Raw genomic sequence first — 17357 nt, 5'->3', positions numbered from 1 at the left:
TATTTCCTTGCCATTTACAGCTTTATTTAATTGGCCAGATGCATTAAGAGCCTTTTAATTATTTTTTTCCTCCTCTATCCTCTGAAGCATATGGAATTAAGCACTTCCAGGGACAAGGTTCTGCGCTGGTAGGGCACCCCTGCCTTGCTTGGGAGGGCAAATCATGATCCCTCTTGAGGGTGGGGTTTTTGCTGGAAGTTAGCAGGGTGGGTTTATTGCAGGAGGGGATATTTCAGCAGTGCTTCCTGGTAGCTCAGAGGAAAATCCATTTGGCTCTTCAAATCCAATCCTGCGAGCAGGATCTGCTCTGAGTTTGAGTCCAGAGCTGGATGGGAATTTTCCACTGCTGTGCTCACTACACAGGCATAGCAATTTCTGTAATTGTTGATTTTAGCTTCACTTTCAAAACCACAACAAAACCACTGGGAAAAATCCAAACTGAAGAGCTTTGTTTTGAGTGGAGTGGAATTCTTTGCTTTAAATGAAAGCTGCAGTTTGGAGCCAGTGCAGCACTGAAGGGTTTCTGCCAGGGCCGGTTTGGGGGAGAAGCCTGGAGATGCTCTGTGCCCTGGCATGGACTGTCCTCTTTGCAGGGATTTGTCCAGAAGCACTGTTCCCTTTCATCAGGAGAGAAAACAGATTGCATCCATTTCAATGAAAAATGCCTTTTCCTCTGCAGAGAAAACCTGCAAAAGAATTTTTCATTTCAGCTGCTTTCCACTGAAAAACCGCTTTTTTTTTTTTTTTTTCCAGGGAGGATTTTTAAACTTTAATTTTCTCATTTGATTAAAAAAAAAAAAAAAAAAAGAAAAGAAAAAGGCAGCAAATCTGGGCTGTTTAAAATATTCTCTTTAAATTAGAAGCTGCAGTTGCTGTGTGGGACTTTCAGATGAGCTGAAGTTTGCCCTGGTTTGGATTGGAGCACCATAATCCTTGGATCAAATTTCCTCTCTGTTGGTTTATTTTTATTTTTTTTTTATGGTGTGTTTTACAGATTTTAGGAATTGCTGACCTTTTGTCTGACTTTTGAGAGAGAAAGACATAAAAGCTCTTCCCCACTCTTGCAGGACAGCAATTCTATTTTAATTTTAGTCCCTGTTTTAACTGGACACATTTAGCAGGAAGGAAAGCTCTGAGAGGGAGGAGGCCGGCAGTGCCATGCGTGTCTGATCCTGCATTATTTACTTCAATATCCCTGATTTCCAACCACTTTTGGCTTCTCTTTCTGCCTTCTAGAGGCTCTCTGCATATCCAGAAGGATTGTCCCTCTCTTGCTCTCAAGATGAGCTTGATGGTGGGAACGGCAACCTCACCCCTGTCCTCGAGCTGGAGTAGCGATGAGGTGCCTAATGAGGTGATTAGAATGATTAGGATAATGAGGCAGTGATGTGAGATCCTGTGTTGTCCCCCTGGCACTTCGACCAAGGCACAGAAGACTGGAGGATGCAGCCAGGTAGGAGAGAGGAGGGTGGGAGCCCAGGCTGTGGTGCTGAGGAAGATCCTACCCAGAGCAGGGCTTGGGATCCTCTCGAGGCAGTGCCACCTTGTGCAGGTCATTGCTTTCATTCTGGCGGCAGTGACAGAAACTCAGCTTATCCCTGTTCCTTCAAATCCTGCCCTGACAGCGAGGACTGGGGTCTTGTGGGGAGTCAGACCCTTCCTGCAAGCCGGACTGGCTGAGGAGTCTCCGTCTCAGATCTGCCACGTGGAAAAATCCATGTGCAGGGATGGAAAGGTCCAATGAACTCTGCACAAACTCCACCCCGAGGGCACAATCGATATTTATTGCACTTGGTGTGTCTCTGCCCAGGGTTTGCCTCTGGCCAGGATGGAAAGGGTTGCAGGCAGCTCGAAGCAGACAAGATTTTAACAGGCAGGAGAGCATTCCAAGGGCATTGTCCTGGCTGAAGGCAAGACCCTGCTGGGCTGCTCCGCTCCAGCGCCTCGCAGGGAGACGTGTCCTTCTGTCCTGGCTTCTGTCTCCACGTGTCCCAGCACATCAGGACTCTCTGGCACTTATTGTCACTTCTTATCTCCGAGGGGGGCTGCTCCTTCCCCCCATGCTCACAGCAGGGGTTGGATTTGGAAGCAGAATTCCCAGGAAGCGGTGACACTCGCAAGGTCAAGCTGTCACCCTGTGGCTGGCAGAGCTGCTGGGCTGTGTCTCCATCCACAGCACTCACACCTCTCCTTTTCACCTCTTAAGAGGCAGCAGTAAATTAATTGAAGATTATTAATTAGATTAGTTGTAAAACTTCCATGAATCGCCGCCTTCCATATCCCAGTCTATAATTGTTTGCCTTCCATGACCAATTAGATAGGGCCAGTTAAGGTTTTATCCTTTTTCAATATCAAGAAATCATTATTGTCATTGCTTGAACACAGACTGGGCAGGGCGGGGTTCACCTGCTACAACCTGGACTTAGGAAAAGGGCCCCAGGAAAATGGTTAATGAATTCCTCCAGCTGGGCTTTGCTGAGCACAGAGGGCTTTAGGGCTGCATTCATTTTCTTCCTGGCCAAAACCTGCTGCAAAAAGCTTTGCTGAACCTGTGGGCTGGGGGGATCTTGGCTGGGTTTCATCAGTACCCTCAGCTCTGCCCTGATTTTGAATCGAATATTCAAGTTACAGCTGAGTTCAGCAGAGCTGGCTAAATGGGGCTAGGAGGGAGGGAGATTCAAACCTGTTCTCCCAGCTGGGAAAAAAAAAATAACCTGAAACTTTAAAAATGCAAGTCAGTTCTTCATTTTGATGCTGCATAACTGTCTGTGTGGATGGGAGAAGCAACAGGACTGTAATTGCAGACAAAATCTCTATTTCCTATAATTGTTCCCGTAACTTGATTTACTTTGGAAATACTTGGTGGATGCTTTCCTTATTTACTGTCTCTCCTCACTGCTATCACTTTCCCTGCCTTGACTGATGAAGCACATTCATAATTTCTCTCCATTTGGTGTGGACAGATCCAGTTGGGCTCAGCGGCAGCTTGTGCAGATAAGGAGCTTCTGGCAAAATGGTTAATATCAATCTAGAACTGAATGAGTGATTTACGACGAAGGCGCTGTGTGAAACCAAAGACACACCAGATGAATCTGGGACTTCAAGAGCACGGAGAAAAATCTGAGCAGGGTGAAGCTTTTCTGTAGGTAGGAAAAGGCAGATGTTGGAGAGATGGGAGGAGCCCATGGGAGTGTGTCTTTCCTTGGTCTTTAGACCCTCAAGGCTCTGGTGAAATACATGCAGGTCAGCTTCCAAGTGGCTTAAGGGCTTTGCTTCGCCATCCAGGCTTAACGAAGGTGGCACATGGGGTACAGCAATACCCCCAGCACCCCAACAGACACACACACACGTGTTTGATCTGTTGGGGTGGCAGGGGATGCAGCCCGATCTCCACGGCATCCTGAGCGGATGCTGCTACCCGGCTCTCCTCAGCATCGCTGTTCCTGCCTTCCACGCTGTCAGCTTTCTGCACACCTCAGGACCTTTAAGCCCGGAGTTGTTCCTCCCACCTCCCACTGCTGGAGGCAGGCACAAAGCCTTGCTGGCTTTCCACTCAGGTGTGCTCTTTGCTCAGCTGGTTCTCCTCTTCTTTCCCACCTATTTCCTTAGAATTTCTTCTTCCCACAGAGCTTGGACACCTGGGCTCAGCTACAGCTCAGAGCTCCTGTCCTCCCTCGTCCACGTGTGCTGAGGAGGAAAGGAGGCTGTAACAGCTGCTTTAATTTGCTCAGGTCTCCCTTCAGCTGCTGCCTCACAGCTCCAAGGGCTCCCTCCTCAATCCAAACTAACCGCTTTTTGGCCACGACTCCAGATCTATTCCGGATCTTATTTCCCATGTGCTCTGTGTAATGCTTTGTCTCTGGACAATTTTTCCTTTTAATTTTGCAGTGAAAATTACCCAGGCTGGCTGAAAGAAGTGTTTCAGAGCTGACTTGCTGATAGCAAGCCAGAGCTGAGGGCTGCCTTATAGAGACGTTTTCTTCAGGAATAATCAGCCCGAAGCCGGTCTCGGAGGAGGGTCGCAGATGAGAGCTATCAACGGAGGGGTTTATGGAACACAAGGCTTGCACTCCAATTTCAATGCAGATAAAAACTGCCAAGTGAAGTGGATCCTTCCCTCGTCACTTCGGCAGAGAGAGATTTTATTAACACCAATCGCATGGAAACAGGGGGCGGCCACGGTGCCCCCACGGAGATAAAAAGACATTAATGCACTTAGGCTGTGACAGCAGAGAGCAGCTGGGTTTGGTTTATGTTCCTCTGGACTCCAGGGGGACTTTGGGGCTGAGTTCAGTGGCTGATCCCTCCAGCAGAAATACTGGGTGGAAAGGCTGGGAAGGAGCAGGAGCAGCCCGGGAGGATGCAGAGTGTGGGTGGCAAGGTCTTGAGTGGCCCCAGCTCTGCAACAGTGTGGGTAAGGTGTGAGACCTCAGGATCGCTGGAAATGGGATGTTGAGTCTGAGGATGGACAGGTGATCACGGGGAAATCCTGCCCAGATGCTGTGGTGGCTGGGTGCTGTCATCCCAAAGCCTTGGAAGTGTGCGTGGGGCTGTTCCTACTGCTCACCCACCAGAGCTCCAGTCACGGCCACGGGTTGTGTATCCTGGTTTTCTCTTTCCAACAGAGCCATTTGCACTGTCTCACGTTACTGCTGGACCTGGAGCTGAGCTTTAGCCTGACCCACACAATGGGTATGGGAAGCTTTGGGAAAGGATTGTCCTTGATGTGGGACACACATCCGCATCCCGCTCTGGAGTCCTGCACCCATTGCAATTCCTCTCACAAGATCCCTGAGCAGGAGAAGGACTGTGGCCCATTTCCAAGGACTGTGGCCCATTTCCCAGCCCCGTACCCCGGTCCTCCACAGGGTGTGATGCTGCTGAGGCTTCCCATTGCCAGCTCAATCCCAAGCTCCCCTCATTCCATGGGCCAGGGTTGTTGGAAAGGCCGGGATTTTAAAGCCCCGCTGCATGCACCGCTCCCGCCTGGCACAGCCAGCTCCGGTGGTGGATGGATGGAGGGATGGAGGGAGGGATGCATGGGTGGATGGATGGGTGGATGGATGGATGGATGGATGTATGGATGGATGGATGGATGGATGGATGGAGGGATGGATGGATGGGTCGATGGATGGATGGATGGATGGATGGCTGGATGGATGGATGGATGGATGGATGGATGGGTGGATGGCTGGACGGATGGATGGATGGATGGATGGATGGATGGATGGATGGAGCTCCCAGTCCTGGGCAGGAATTGGACAACACCCCCTGGGTGGCTGCCTGATCGATCAGCACATCTCCTTCAATCAAACAGACTATCCTGACGAGCCTACCGCCAGTTCCTGGCACTTTGGAGCTCCCCGATCCTGCTGATGGGGGTGGGAGCCGCTGCTGGAAAAGCTTTCTCCTTCTTGGTCATCTAATTTGGAGCTTTCCAATAAATAGGCTGCTCGACATTTTTTGATATAAAGGTCAACCTCCTCTGGTAGACTTGAGGATTGTAAGGTAAGTGGAGGAAATGGCACGGGTAGGCTGATTTGATAATGATCCTAATCCTGTGTCTGATCTCTGATAATGATGGCAACCCCATCAATGTATGCTCATATCACTGCAAATGGGGCTCGGATCATTTTTGGCAGAACTGATGCCTCTTATCACAGAGCGGCTTTGCTGGAGACTTGAACTTGTGTGAGAGCTGCCACACAGAATGCAGAAAAGGAAGCTTAAATTGTTTTCAGGAAAAAAATCAATCAGAGCAAGTGTTTTTGGCTAAATAAGGTCTCAGTCTCCTGAGTCAGCTTTCCCAAAGCTGTTGGTGTTTGCTGATGAATTATTGTGGGGATGAGCACACAGCTGACACACCAGCCAAAGTGCAGTTATGGGTGGAGACTCATTTCAGAAAACACCTTTAAATTCCACAAATCCTTTTAGTCAGGCAGACGAGGACAAGGACTGCCCTTTTTTTCTGGTGCTACTGAGGAAGCTGTGGGGTTTGGGAAGCTCTGTGCTTTGGGAAAGGTGAGAAGTGGTTTAGCACAGGGATTCCCTGCATCCTTCCAGGCTGTGGAGAACAGATTTTGAAGCACCTTCCATACTGTGCATGTTGGAGATGTTTTCTGGCCATTGTGTGGCTTTTTAGAAGTGCTGAAGGGAGAGCAGGAGGAGGTTTGGGAGGGAGTTCTGCCTCTGTAGACCCTGGCAGTGCTATGTCAGTGGTCTTTGTGCAGCACACACAGGGCTGATGTCCAGAGAGAAGTCCAGATCCACAGTACACTTGGAATTCCATGGAGGACTCACAGCAGAACTCTGCAGCATCCAAGGCTGTCTGGGGAGATCAGAGCTGCCAGGGCCTGGTTTCCAGCGTGCCCTTTTGCTTTGCTGTCTCTTGTGAATGCCACTTAAAGTTTTCCCAAGTTCGGGGGAAGTTCATTACGTGCTCCTCTTTTCCTGAAGGACCCCAATGCCTGGATAACATTTTGCTCCCAGATTTCTGGTTTCTAATCTGCTATATGGCCCCAACCCTCAGGGAGCCACAGACCCACGGAACTTGGATTTCTCTTGTCCCCTTGAAATGCCTGGTTGTTTTTTGACTCCGGAGCTCTCCGTGTGACATTCTCCTGACAAGGCTCACGTGGGGCTGCTTTCCCCTCGGCACAACTTGTCTCTGGGGGTTGTCACACACCTCCCACGGTCCCACAGCCTTTTTCTCTTTGGCCTCTGAGCTCCGGCAGGCCTGTGCTGAGAGCTGATTGCCATCTCTCCTCAGGTGGATCACTTATTGCTGTGTAACTGGCTCAAGCCATGGGGCTGGAGATGTTGGATTCCTTCGATAAGGTGCCAGCGTGACACTCTGATATCCGAGCCAAAGCACTGAGTAAATGCCTTTCCCATCTCCCACCATGGTAGACTCCCAAATCCCAGTAGAAGCAGCTTCCAGCTATTACTCAGCTGTTTGCCAGCAGGAATTATCTGCCCCAGCAGGAGATAGTTTGTGTTCTGTGTTTGTTAGGCTCCTGCTATCGCTCGCTCCCGGCAGAGAGAGGCATAAAACTCCTTCCAGGTGGCATTTGCAGAAAAAAATCAATTGTTTATCAACATCCCGGCAATCAATAAATGCAGTGATAGGTGCAACTGTCTCTATTGGAGCTGAACCTTGATTGCTGAGAGGCCAGATTCGATGCTAAATCCACCCGGGGCCTGACTCTGGGCTGCAGCTGTGGGGCCAAGGCCTGGGGCCAGATCCTTGGGGAGTTTCCTGGTGCTGTGCTGAGCCCTTCCCCTCCTCGGGATGCTGGTGCTGCTTGCTCTGCACTCATTCTGCTGCTGGAGAGCGCTCTGGAGCTGTTCATGCACGTGTGGTCCCTCAGAGGCAGGCAAGGCCCGCTCTCTGGGTGCTCCTACCCCAAGTTTCAGCGAGGAGATGAACCACAGCACAAGGTGCTCACCCCAGAGGAATTCACCACTGTTTTGAAGGCTTAAGTGTCTGTTTGTCCACCTTCACCAAGCCTTTTTCTGAAGAACCCTGTATTATATTTTGTTCCCAGATTCTCTCAGCATCCGGCCTTGGTGCTGGAGAAGATGGGCCTGGAGGAAGATCTCTCACAGGGTTTAGGCGTTCCTGCTGTGCCTGGTGATAAACTTGCTTTCTGGTGAAAAGGCCAGCTTGGAGCAACCTGGTCTGGTGGCAGGTGTTCCTGCCTTTGGGAATTGGATGATCTTTAAGGACCTTTCCAACCCAAGCCTTTCCATGACTTTGTGGTGAGCGTCTCCAGACACCCATCTCCTTCCTTCTGTGCCACCCCTGCCCAGCTGGTGCCTTTCCCCAGGACGCCCGCAGCCTTTCCCTCTTGCTTGAAGCTGTTACTTTGATGCCTCATTAAATGAGACAGCTTAAAGATGTCCCTATCTGCAGAGCACTCCTGAGCCTGAGCTTTCCCAGAGCCAGAGTTCTTCCTGAGCCAGGCTCCAGGAGCATTTGGACAACGCTCTCAGGGACACGATGGGATTGTTGGGGTATCTGTGCAGGGCCAGGAGCTGAGGGCTGGATAACGCTTGTGGGTCCCTTCCAACTCAGGAGACTGACTCTGTGATCCAGATTTGAGGTGTCCATGTGGCCAAGGTATCCCATCACAAAGAAATATGGATAGGAATGGAAGAGTTAACGTCAGCAGCTCCCAGACACACTGGAGAGTTACATCACGTTGCTGTGGAAACTAACTTTGTGAAAGCACAGTGATGTATGGGAAAGCTTTGGGTCAGCGGGTAATAAATTCTGTTTAAAAAGTGATTTTTCCCCCCCATCTGCTGATGTAAACATCATTAAGAGAAATGATGGCTGAGAGATGGATTTCTTTTTATACCAATTTTCAGACAAAGAAAATAATTTTTTTTTTATAATAAAAAAGTTGCTGGAAATCAGAGAGTGCTATAAATAATGAAATAAAGAAAAAAGCACCGGTGATGGAACAGAAATTTTCCCTGGTGATTGGTTTACAGCTCTCTGTGATTTAATGGGAACTTGCAGTTGCCTGTGGGAAGCTGCAGCAAAGCCCTGGATGGGCTCCCTAAGATGACACTTTTCAAATTGCACCATGAATCCCAAACTTGGATGGCTTGGGAGCATCCTCGTCCTGGAAGTCCTCTCTCTTCTGCATTTCCCATTGAGGGACAAGTTTCCAACCTGCCATGTTGTCATTGGGATTCTCATGAAGGCGTGGGGGTTTTGGGTTTATTTTCCACCCTTTGGGATGCAGGAGGGTCTGAGGTGAGGCAGCAGAAGTTCCTCAGCTTACCCAGAGCAGTGTGACAGTCCCAGCCAACGGCAAGGGTGCCACTGGGAATGCAGACAAGGGTGTCACTGTGATGAATGGGGTAATTAATAAGCAATTAATGTGCTTCAGAGCATGACTCCAGCTTTTCTCCCAGCCAGACACCCAGCACTGATCTGCTTTCTCTGGTGATCTGGGCTCGGAGCAGCTCGGAATGATGGAGATGACGCTTCCAGAGCTCTTCTTGATGCCGCCAGGATGCAGCTCTGCACTGGCACAGCAGGGAGTCTGCTTCAGAGGGAAGGAAATTCCAGGGTGGGTTTTTCACTAATTGATAGGATTTGAAAGGATTCTGTGGATTGTCCTTGAAATGAGTGCTCTGAAATGTCCTCCTTTGGCAGCTTCTCCATTCCCATCACAAACTCCCTGAAAGCTGGCCCAGGGGCAAATACCTCACCTGGCATCACAAATTCACGTTTCCCTGGCCTGCAGTGTTGTTCCCAGCTCATCCTTCTGCCTCTTTCCTCTCCTGGCTCAGCCTGGATTTTTCCATGCCCTCCAGCATTCCTTGTTAGCCCCACTGCCCATCTCTACTGGGTGGGCTCTTCCAGTTACATCAGAGTCCACCAAGATGTTGTGCTGCTGTCTAGATGTGAGCAAGAACTGCATTTCCCATTACAGGGAAAAATTATGGAGTTTAATTTAAACATATTCTTTGTCCTGAGATGTCCCTGTGAAACCATTAAAAATTGTTTACACATTTTGAGTTGATTTTGGCATTTAAAGCAGTTGGCTTATAAGAGAAACTTCTAAGTGAAAAGGTGTTTTAGAATTAATATCAAAGTATTCCATGCCCTCAAAATAATGAAACATGATGTTTTGATGTTGTCAAAACACTCGGGTAGTTTTTTGTTTAGAAACAAGAACGTGTTGGCATTGACGTGCCCAGGTGAGTTGTTCCTTTTGCAGGAAATCAACATTCTGATGGAACATCCCGAGGGAGCTCAGGTAAGAGCAGCCAAACCTTGCTCACTTGTGTAATAACATCCCTTTCGCTCCTCAGCCTCAGGGCCTGTGCTCTAAGGGCAGTCCCAGGGGCTGGTAATTAATTGGCGTAGCTAATTCAGGGATGGAGAGGGAACATGACAGCAAAACAGGAAGAATCTGCAATGTGTGTGAGGGAGGGAGTAGCCATGGGTTGCTGAAGAACCCAAGCAGCTTAGAGGACATCACTGTTCTGATGAAATGTAATAAAAATAAATGGATGTGGTAAAAACGCTGAACAGGTCAGGAGGAGGCAGAAGGTTCCACAGCTCGGACACGGTGGGGGTAATTTTGCATTTTGTCACAGACTGATGGGAACGTGAGAGAAACGAAACCTCTGAGAAGCAAAGGAGAGGAAAAGGGATGTGTGAGATTGCAAGGACCTCATCCCTGATGGCATGCACACGTGTGTGTCAGAGAGCTGGGAGATTGGGATCGGGAGTGCGTTGGGGTGTCCCTGTCTATGACGGTGCATCTCTGGCAGCTGCCTGGGCTGCTCCCACAGCTGATCCTTGGCATTCCTACCCCTCCACGGAGGGATTCTGCCTCAGGAGAACGCTCCTCTCAGTGCTGGGCTGAGCTGGCTGCAGGCTGGGCACAGTCATGAGTGTGAAGGTGACTCAGGACCATGGTGCTGCTCTTGCACAGTGCTGGAGGCCCAGTCATGTCACCGTGTACTGCTCCTCCAAAATTTGTGTCAGCTGTGCTCTTTGCTGGCAGCAAACGCATGGCTTCCTTCCCAGATCATGGGGAAAAATCTCCAGCATCCCCTCAACTGGGAGCAGAGCTTTCCCTGAAGATCCCTGAGCAGAAGGACGTGTGGGGGTGGGGGATGAGGAGCTCAGCGTGACCCCACTGTGCTCACTGGGACCCAGAACCTCCCGAGCCCTGGGCTGAGCCCCAGCATGGGCAGCAGGAAAGGGGTTGGGATTCTGCCCCTCTGCCCCACTCAGGTGAGACCCCACCTGCAGAGCTGCCCCAGCCCTGGAAGCCAAAGCATCAGAAGGACCTGGAGCTGCTGGAGTGAGTCCTGAGAAGGTCACAGAGATGCTCCAGGGGCTGTAGCCCCTCTGCTCTGGAGCCAGGCTGGGAGAGCTGGGAGTGTTCACCAGGAGAAGAGAAGGCTCCAGGGAGACCTCAGAGCCCCTTCCAGTGCCTAAAGGGGCTCCAGGAGAGCTGGAGAGGGACTGGGGACAAGGGATGGAGGGACAGGACACAGGGAATGGCTTCAAACTGGAAGAGGGGAAATTTATCTTAGATATACAGAAGGAATCCTTCCCTGTGAGGGTGGGCAGGCCCTGGCACAGGGTGCCCAGAGAAGCTGGGGCTGCCCCTGGATCCCTGGCAGTGTCCAAGGCCACGTTGGACAGGGCTTGGAGCAGCCTGGAAGCCAGTGGAAGGTGTCCCTGCCCATGGCAAGGGGTGGGACTGGATGAGCTTGAAGGTCCCTTCCCACACAAACCATTCCATGATTCTCTGATTCATTCTGTGATTCTCTGATTCATTCCATGAGCCCCACCTGAGCTCCTGCTTCCAGAGTGAGATTTCCTCTGCTTTGGAGGGGTCAAGATTTCAAGTCAAGGCCCCCAATTCTTATTCCTCTGTTTTGCCCACCCAGCAGAATTCCAGGCTGGGGAAATTGTTGGAGCTGTGGTTTTAGTGTGACAGCAGTGATGAGAGGGCGAATGATGTTTCTGTCAGTGCACTGAAAGCCATTGTGCACTATTGATTTTTGTATTTGTTTGGTTTTTGTTGGTGTTTTTTTTAGCAGAACACTCCATTCAAAGCCGTGTAAAACACTCCATTAAATATTAATGCTTTCCCCCATTTCTTTCCTCTGTGGACACCTCTCCTCCTGTTTTCCCAGGTCCCCGTCCTACTGGACAGCTGGAGGATGTTCCTACCAAATGATCAGCAGGTCGAGGATGCTGCATAAAACACTCAGCAGTGCCCCTTTAACGGGGAAGCAACTTGACTTTTATTGCCAGTGCTGAAAGCATCTACAAACGTAGATTTAGCATCAGCCTCCAGGCTTAAGATACAGCTGTTATATTTTCCTTTCTTCCTTTAATTTTTTCCCCCCTCTCCTTCACACTAATGTAATGCTTATTTAGGAACTGCAGCCATCTGTGGCTGCTAGGGATGGCACTGTTAAATTTTGCTGTTGCTTTCTTTCCCCTGGTTTGATGAGGCTCCCAGTGCACAGAGAATTCCCCGGGACAGCAGAGACTTGCTTTGATTGCTCTGTTTTGAAACCCCTCCCGGAGGGAGACGTTGTACACAGGGCTCTGTCTGTGCTGGGAAAAGGTGGTCAGCTGGAGAGCTGAGATCCTGCCTCGTTGCAGGTTAATGAGGTGAGATGATGAAGAACCAGCCGGCAAAAGAAGCTGATGAGATTAGAGGGGATGGCAAATGAAAAGGGAGGGAAGGAGGAAGGGCTGGGACCAGAGCTCTTCCCGCTCCTCCCAGCAGCCTGAGACGATTCACGTGGGAATTGGGGCACTGGCAGTACTCAAGGGAATTTTTTAGTGTTTTCCCAGTGAGATGCTCTGCCTCAGCAGGTGGATGGGGATCTGCCCCGAGTGGGCAGTCGGGTGCTCGGCACAGCAGGAGGGGTGTGTGGTGCTGCCACTTGGCTCTTTGTGTCAGCAAAGTTGGCTTCTGCCTGTTTTGTCCCCAAGCTGCCTTTAAATGCCTCACGTTCACCCTTGTGAGGAAAGGTAAATCTTAAAAATTGCTATAAAGAGAAAGGAAAATATCTCTCCTTTGGGCAAAGCCCTGTAGAGTGAGCTGCTCTAGATGTCCTACAAGTGATTTACCTTTTAATCTCCCTCTCTTTGATTTTGTTTAGTGTTCTTTCTGTCACCTGCTCCTTTAAATTGTCCTCTGTGGGAACCACAGCTCCTCTTTGCACTCTGGAGCCTCTTCACTGTGGGAAGGTTAATAACGAGTTTATCTGAAAATACTCTCGCATCTTATGGAAAATCAGAGGACCCACAGAGGGGAGGTGCTGCTTTATGGTCTGTAGGAGCTGAGATGGGTTGTGTTGGACCAGAAATCCTTTGGCTGCGTCTTTTTGGGTACCCAGGCCCGTTCCTTGCCCCTGTCCATACTTGTCCTGCAAGGCAGGCTGGCCCCAGGCTGTTTGAAATGGCTTTGCCACCTTCCAGGGTGGGATGAGCTGTTCAAAATGGTGATAGTTTGCCCAGTTCAAAGCCAGGGCAGGGTCTGCTGCAGCCATGAGGGGTGGAGGTCGAGTTCCAGGTGTCAGGAAAGTCAGTGTATCTTCCCAGGCTGCCTGAAGGTCCCTGTGTGCCTGAGGCCCCAGATTCGCTGGAAGCTCCGTAGCTGTCACCAACACTGATGGTTCTCTACCCTTCAAATCCAGGCAGCCCAGAGCACAGGGTCACGCCTGGCACCTTCCAAGCCAGTCCCTGGCATGCCCCAGGGCACGTTGGACTCCCTGAGCTGGAGGTGAGGATTGGTACCTGCACTGCTGAAGCCACAGCCCCCATCTCCCGAGAGCCTGGCACCGTGGTCCTGCAGCTGTCAGCATGATGAATGGATGTTATGTTTTAGTTCCTGCTTTATCAAATACTAATTATGTAGATGATAATTCTCAGCATCACGGTTCCTTTTGGCTCATTTGTTTTTCACTCTCCAGAGCCAGAATAGGGGGTATTTCCATCCCCCCCACCAACTCCCATTCTTGAAATTCTGCTTTAATTGCTTCTCTTTGGCTTTTGCTTAAGGTTTCCTGCTCTGAACAGGTCAGCATATTGATCCTGCACTTTGATAAGGTCAGCAGAGATCAGCTGTGACATTTCCAGGAGATTTGCTCCTCCTCTAATGGGCTTAGTCATCAAAGAGTTTTCCAGGGGACAGGGCAGGGGAGAGATTGAATTTCAACTCTTACATATGTTTATTTGGGCAGGCCTGGAAGGTTCTGAGGAGTGGGATCACTTGGCAGACTAAAGGACATGCTGTGCAGGTTATGAACTCTGCATGTGGTACCCACCATGGTCACTAAATGCCACAGAAACTCTGTGACTGGCTGAGGTGGCACCAACTGATCCCAAAGGGCACAGAACCAGGTGACCCCCACTCCTGGCACGCCCACAAACCCTGGCTGTGCTGGCTCCAGCCAAGCCCATCTCTGACCATTCAGAGGAAGGTGAGGAGATAACATGAAGAGCAAGCAAGCAACATCTGCCGGGCCAAATGAGCCTGGGAGAGGAAAATAAATCAACGAATTCCTTCCTGAGGTCTTGGGGAGTGAGACTGGACTGTAGCTTCATGAGGAGTGCAAGGCTGAGCAGCAGATTACCCAGAATTTCCTGTTCTTGTCATGGCTGAGGGGACAAGGAAGAGAGCAGGGGCACGGAGGGATGCCCTGAGCCATCCAGCCCTGCTCCCTCTGCCCCTCTCCCAGGAGCTGGATTAAAGCCTGGCTGTAAAGGAGTTATCTACTGCAGCAGTGTCTGAGGAGGAGGATCCACACCCTCGTGAGGTCCTCCAGTGTCCAGTGTCCCTCCCTGCTGGGAAATTGCACTATATTTTGGGATTTATCTGACCTGAGCTTCCAGGTATTGAATCTCATCATGTTGGTGTCAAAATCCTGGGAAGTCCCCTGCAAGCCAGGATATTTCCTTGTTGATGCCTCGACATCTTGGGATTTTTTAAGCAACTCTTTGGGAAACGGAGGAAGCTGAGCTGAGTTCAGAATTTTTCCAGCTCTCAGCTGTGTGTATGGAATCCTTTTAAATGCTCTACAAGGCCTCCCCTCCCTGTGTGGACACCCCACGTCTCCTGGAAAAGCTCTAAAAACCCAGAACTGCCATGCTCTGCACGAGGGCCCTCACAGCCTCTAAAATGCCGGAGGGGGTTGGTTTTTTTCATATAAAGTCATGCAAATGTGGGTGAAACAGGGGAAAATGGAGGGTAAGAGAAGAAGAAAATGCAAATGTCCAGTGAAAGCCTGGTTCCTGTCCCTGCTCAGATGAATGTTCACTTACTCCAGGGACAGCATCTTTAGTCCTGCTGCGATCGGTGCCTTCTGAGGTAATCTCTCACATTGGAAGTCGCTGTCATTTGCATTCCTGATTCCCAGAGGTGTTATCTTGCACTGCCTTGCATCAGACTACATTTTTCCACAGTGATGTACCTCAGCAGTGAAGAGGGGGTGAGCAGCTTGTGGTCAAGTGCCCGTGCCTGGCTGAGCAAACAGCCCGTGTGTTGTCACCCTGTCCAACCACGTGTGGATGTTTATCCTCCCGAATCCCTGCTCGGCCACATGGATCAAGGGGCCCTTGACTGGGGTAGATCTTGTTGACACTTGATAGGAAAAGGTGAGAAAAATGTATTTAGTGGCTCTATAAGGGGCCATGCATCCTGCCCCTTGTACATGGGCTCGTTTAACCCACACCGTGACCTGCCCTGTTCTCACTGTTGCTTACTCGTGACCTCCCTTTCTGCTGTCTATAAACATTCCCAGCAAAGGGAATCACTGCAGCAAATGGTGGATAAAATGCTCAATGATGTGGACAGAGAGCAGAGCACTGGAATTGATCTAAACTGCCGGGATGCCTCTCCAGATCCTGGAGCAAAAGCTTTTTAGTGGGTATTTTCAGGCTGTGAAGTGAGGCCATAAAGTTTTAAGAGTGTCCCAGGTAATGACAGAGTGATTCAATCAGCTCTCTTATCAGATTCTCTCTGTCCTGCTTGTCTTCCCCGTTCCCTTCTCCATCTCTTCTCTAGAGGGCTGGATTGGCATTGCTCAGGTGGGCAGCTCAGCTTTTAGCAGAGCAAGCAGATTCCAGACCATGAGGTAACTTAGAAATTCAGCTGTTTAATGAAGCTCGTGGCCCCCAGATCCTCTCCCCTGTGCAGCCCTGCACAACCCAGGATGGTTACTGTGTGTTTCTTGCCTGTCCTGTGCACTCAGGATGCTTCTCTGTGGAGGATTTCCAAAGTGTCAGCCTCTGAAATGCTCCTGGCTCTGCTCTTGGAAGCACAAGGAAGAGATGGCCAAGCTGGGCCTGCTGAGGGAGGCTGAGGTAAGTCACTCATTACTGTCACTTTAACTGGCTTTTTCCCACCTGGCCCTGACTTAGCTCGAGGAACAGAAGAGCTTTTTGCTGCTCTGCCTGTGGTCCCATCCCTCTGCCTGTAAATCCTGAGTAACCCAGCAGGGGTGGAGCAGTGTGAGGGGGCAGAATGGAGCAGATCCCCTGCAATCAGAGCCTGCAGAAGGATTAGTTCCTGTGCCATACTCAGGTTAATCTTCTCAAACACTGCTTCCAGGAAAGAAGCCATAGCTCCAGTCACATTTAAGTAAATTCAAAGGCTGGGGATGAGTTCTCAGGCCTTGGAGTGGATGGAGCAGGACAGCAGGGCCCTCAGAAGTGGATTTGAGATGTGGGGTTGTTTCTGTTCTGGGGTACTGTGTGAGTTAGGGCAATCACAGGGCTCCCAGCACTCTGAGGTTCAGTCACTTTGGTGTCACCCACTGTGGGCTGTGAGGGCACCCAGTGAAGGTCCCTTGAGGACCTTCCCTGTGCTCCTGGATGCTGCGGCCTGGCATGAGCTGATTGGAGGTGGAGCTGCAGTGAGCAAAGTGCAGGATGGGGTTGGAAAGCTTTGGGATGCAGTGCAGGATGGGGTTGGAAAGCTTTGGGAAGCAGTGCAGGATAGCGTTGGAAAGCTTTGGGATGCAGTGCAGGATGGGGTTGGAAAGCTTTGGGAAGCAGTGCAGGATCGGGTTGGAAAGCTTTGGGATGCAGTGCAGGATGGGGTTGGAAAGCTTTGGGATGCTGGTTTGCCATGTGTGTCTTGGGGCTGGGTGGCGGCAGGCTGCTCACATCCTCCTGCCAGAAAACATCTGCAGGCAGCTGGGATCTGCCTCTTTCCCCATCCTTTTCTCCCAACCTACTGCTCCTGTTCAGCTCCTTCCCTGCACAGGCCCTTTCTGGGTCCGTGTCCTTCAGACCCTTCCCGTTAAACACTTAGTCATCACTTAGCTAAACTACTACATACAAATATAGCTCTTTTGATCTTCCTGCGTAAATCAATACCTGCTGCCCTTTCATCTTCCATGGGGCTTTCTCTGAGCTCTCCCCAATTTACTGTCTTTAAAATGGAGTTGTCTTTCCAGCCTGATTCTCCTCAGTTTTCAAATTTCCTGAAGCCCCCACAACTGCAGGAAATCCTGGTGGCTCCCTGCCGCCTCCACTGCCTTCAAGCGGTAAAGGTGCTTTGCAGAGAGCATCTCTTGTCCTCTTGGATTGCTGTGGATCTTCCTCAGCTTGTTCCAGAAGTGAAGAAGCCCAAGCTCGTGTTCCCAAGGAACTGGGAAAGGCACAAGCCGGTCTCAACTCTCTGTGCCGTTTGGGGCTGAAGGAAAGTTGTCCCACTTGGGTTATGGAAAGAATTCCTGCAGTCATTGGTGGCTGCAGAGAGGAACCCAACCTTGTCTGCAACAATACAGCAAATGCCCAGGGAAGCTGTGGCTGCCCCTGCAGCTCTGGAATTGTCCCAGGCCAG

At 50.4% G+C, this 17357-nt stretch overlaps 2 long non-coding RNA genes across 6 annotated transcripts in view; both read left to right on the top strand.

Moving 5' to 3' along the window:
* The window catches only part of LOC116448884, a 35996-nt gene that overhangs the window by 16008 nt on the left and 2631 nt on the right, over positions 1 to 17357 (top strand). For 3 of the 5 annotated variants that reach the window (XR_004242139.1, XR_004242142.1, XR_004242140.1), the window contains one exon: positions 2964 to 4105. This is a non-coding gene — a long non-coding RNA (uncharacterized LOC116448884). Of the gene's footprint in view, positions 1 to 2963; positions 4106 to 11682; positions 15872 to 17357 lie in introns of those variants that run through there. The other 2 variants (XR_004242143.1, XR_004242141.1) reach the window with 2 other exon arrangements.
* LOC116448885 lies at positions 5199 to 8475 on the top strand. Its single transcript, XR_004242144.1, has 2 exons — positions 5199 to 5508; positions 7548 to 8475. It is a non-coding gene; the product is annotated as an uncharacterized LOC116448885 (long non-coding RNA).

This window comes from Corvus moneduloides, chromosome 10 (assembly GCF_009650955.1).
Source record: "Corvus moneduloides isolate bCorMon1 chromosome 10, bCorMon1.pri, whole genome shotgun sequence".
Classification (NCBI taxonomy): Eukaryota; Metazoa; Chordata; class Aves; order Passeriformes; family Corvidae; genus Corvus; species Corvus moneduloides.
Note: the sequence above shows the minus strand (reverse complement) of the source record. Positions and strands in the feature narration are given on the sequence as shown.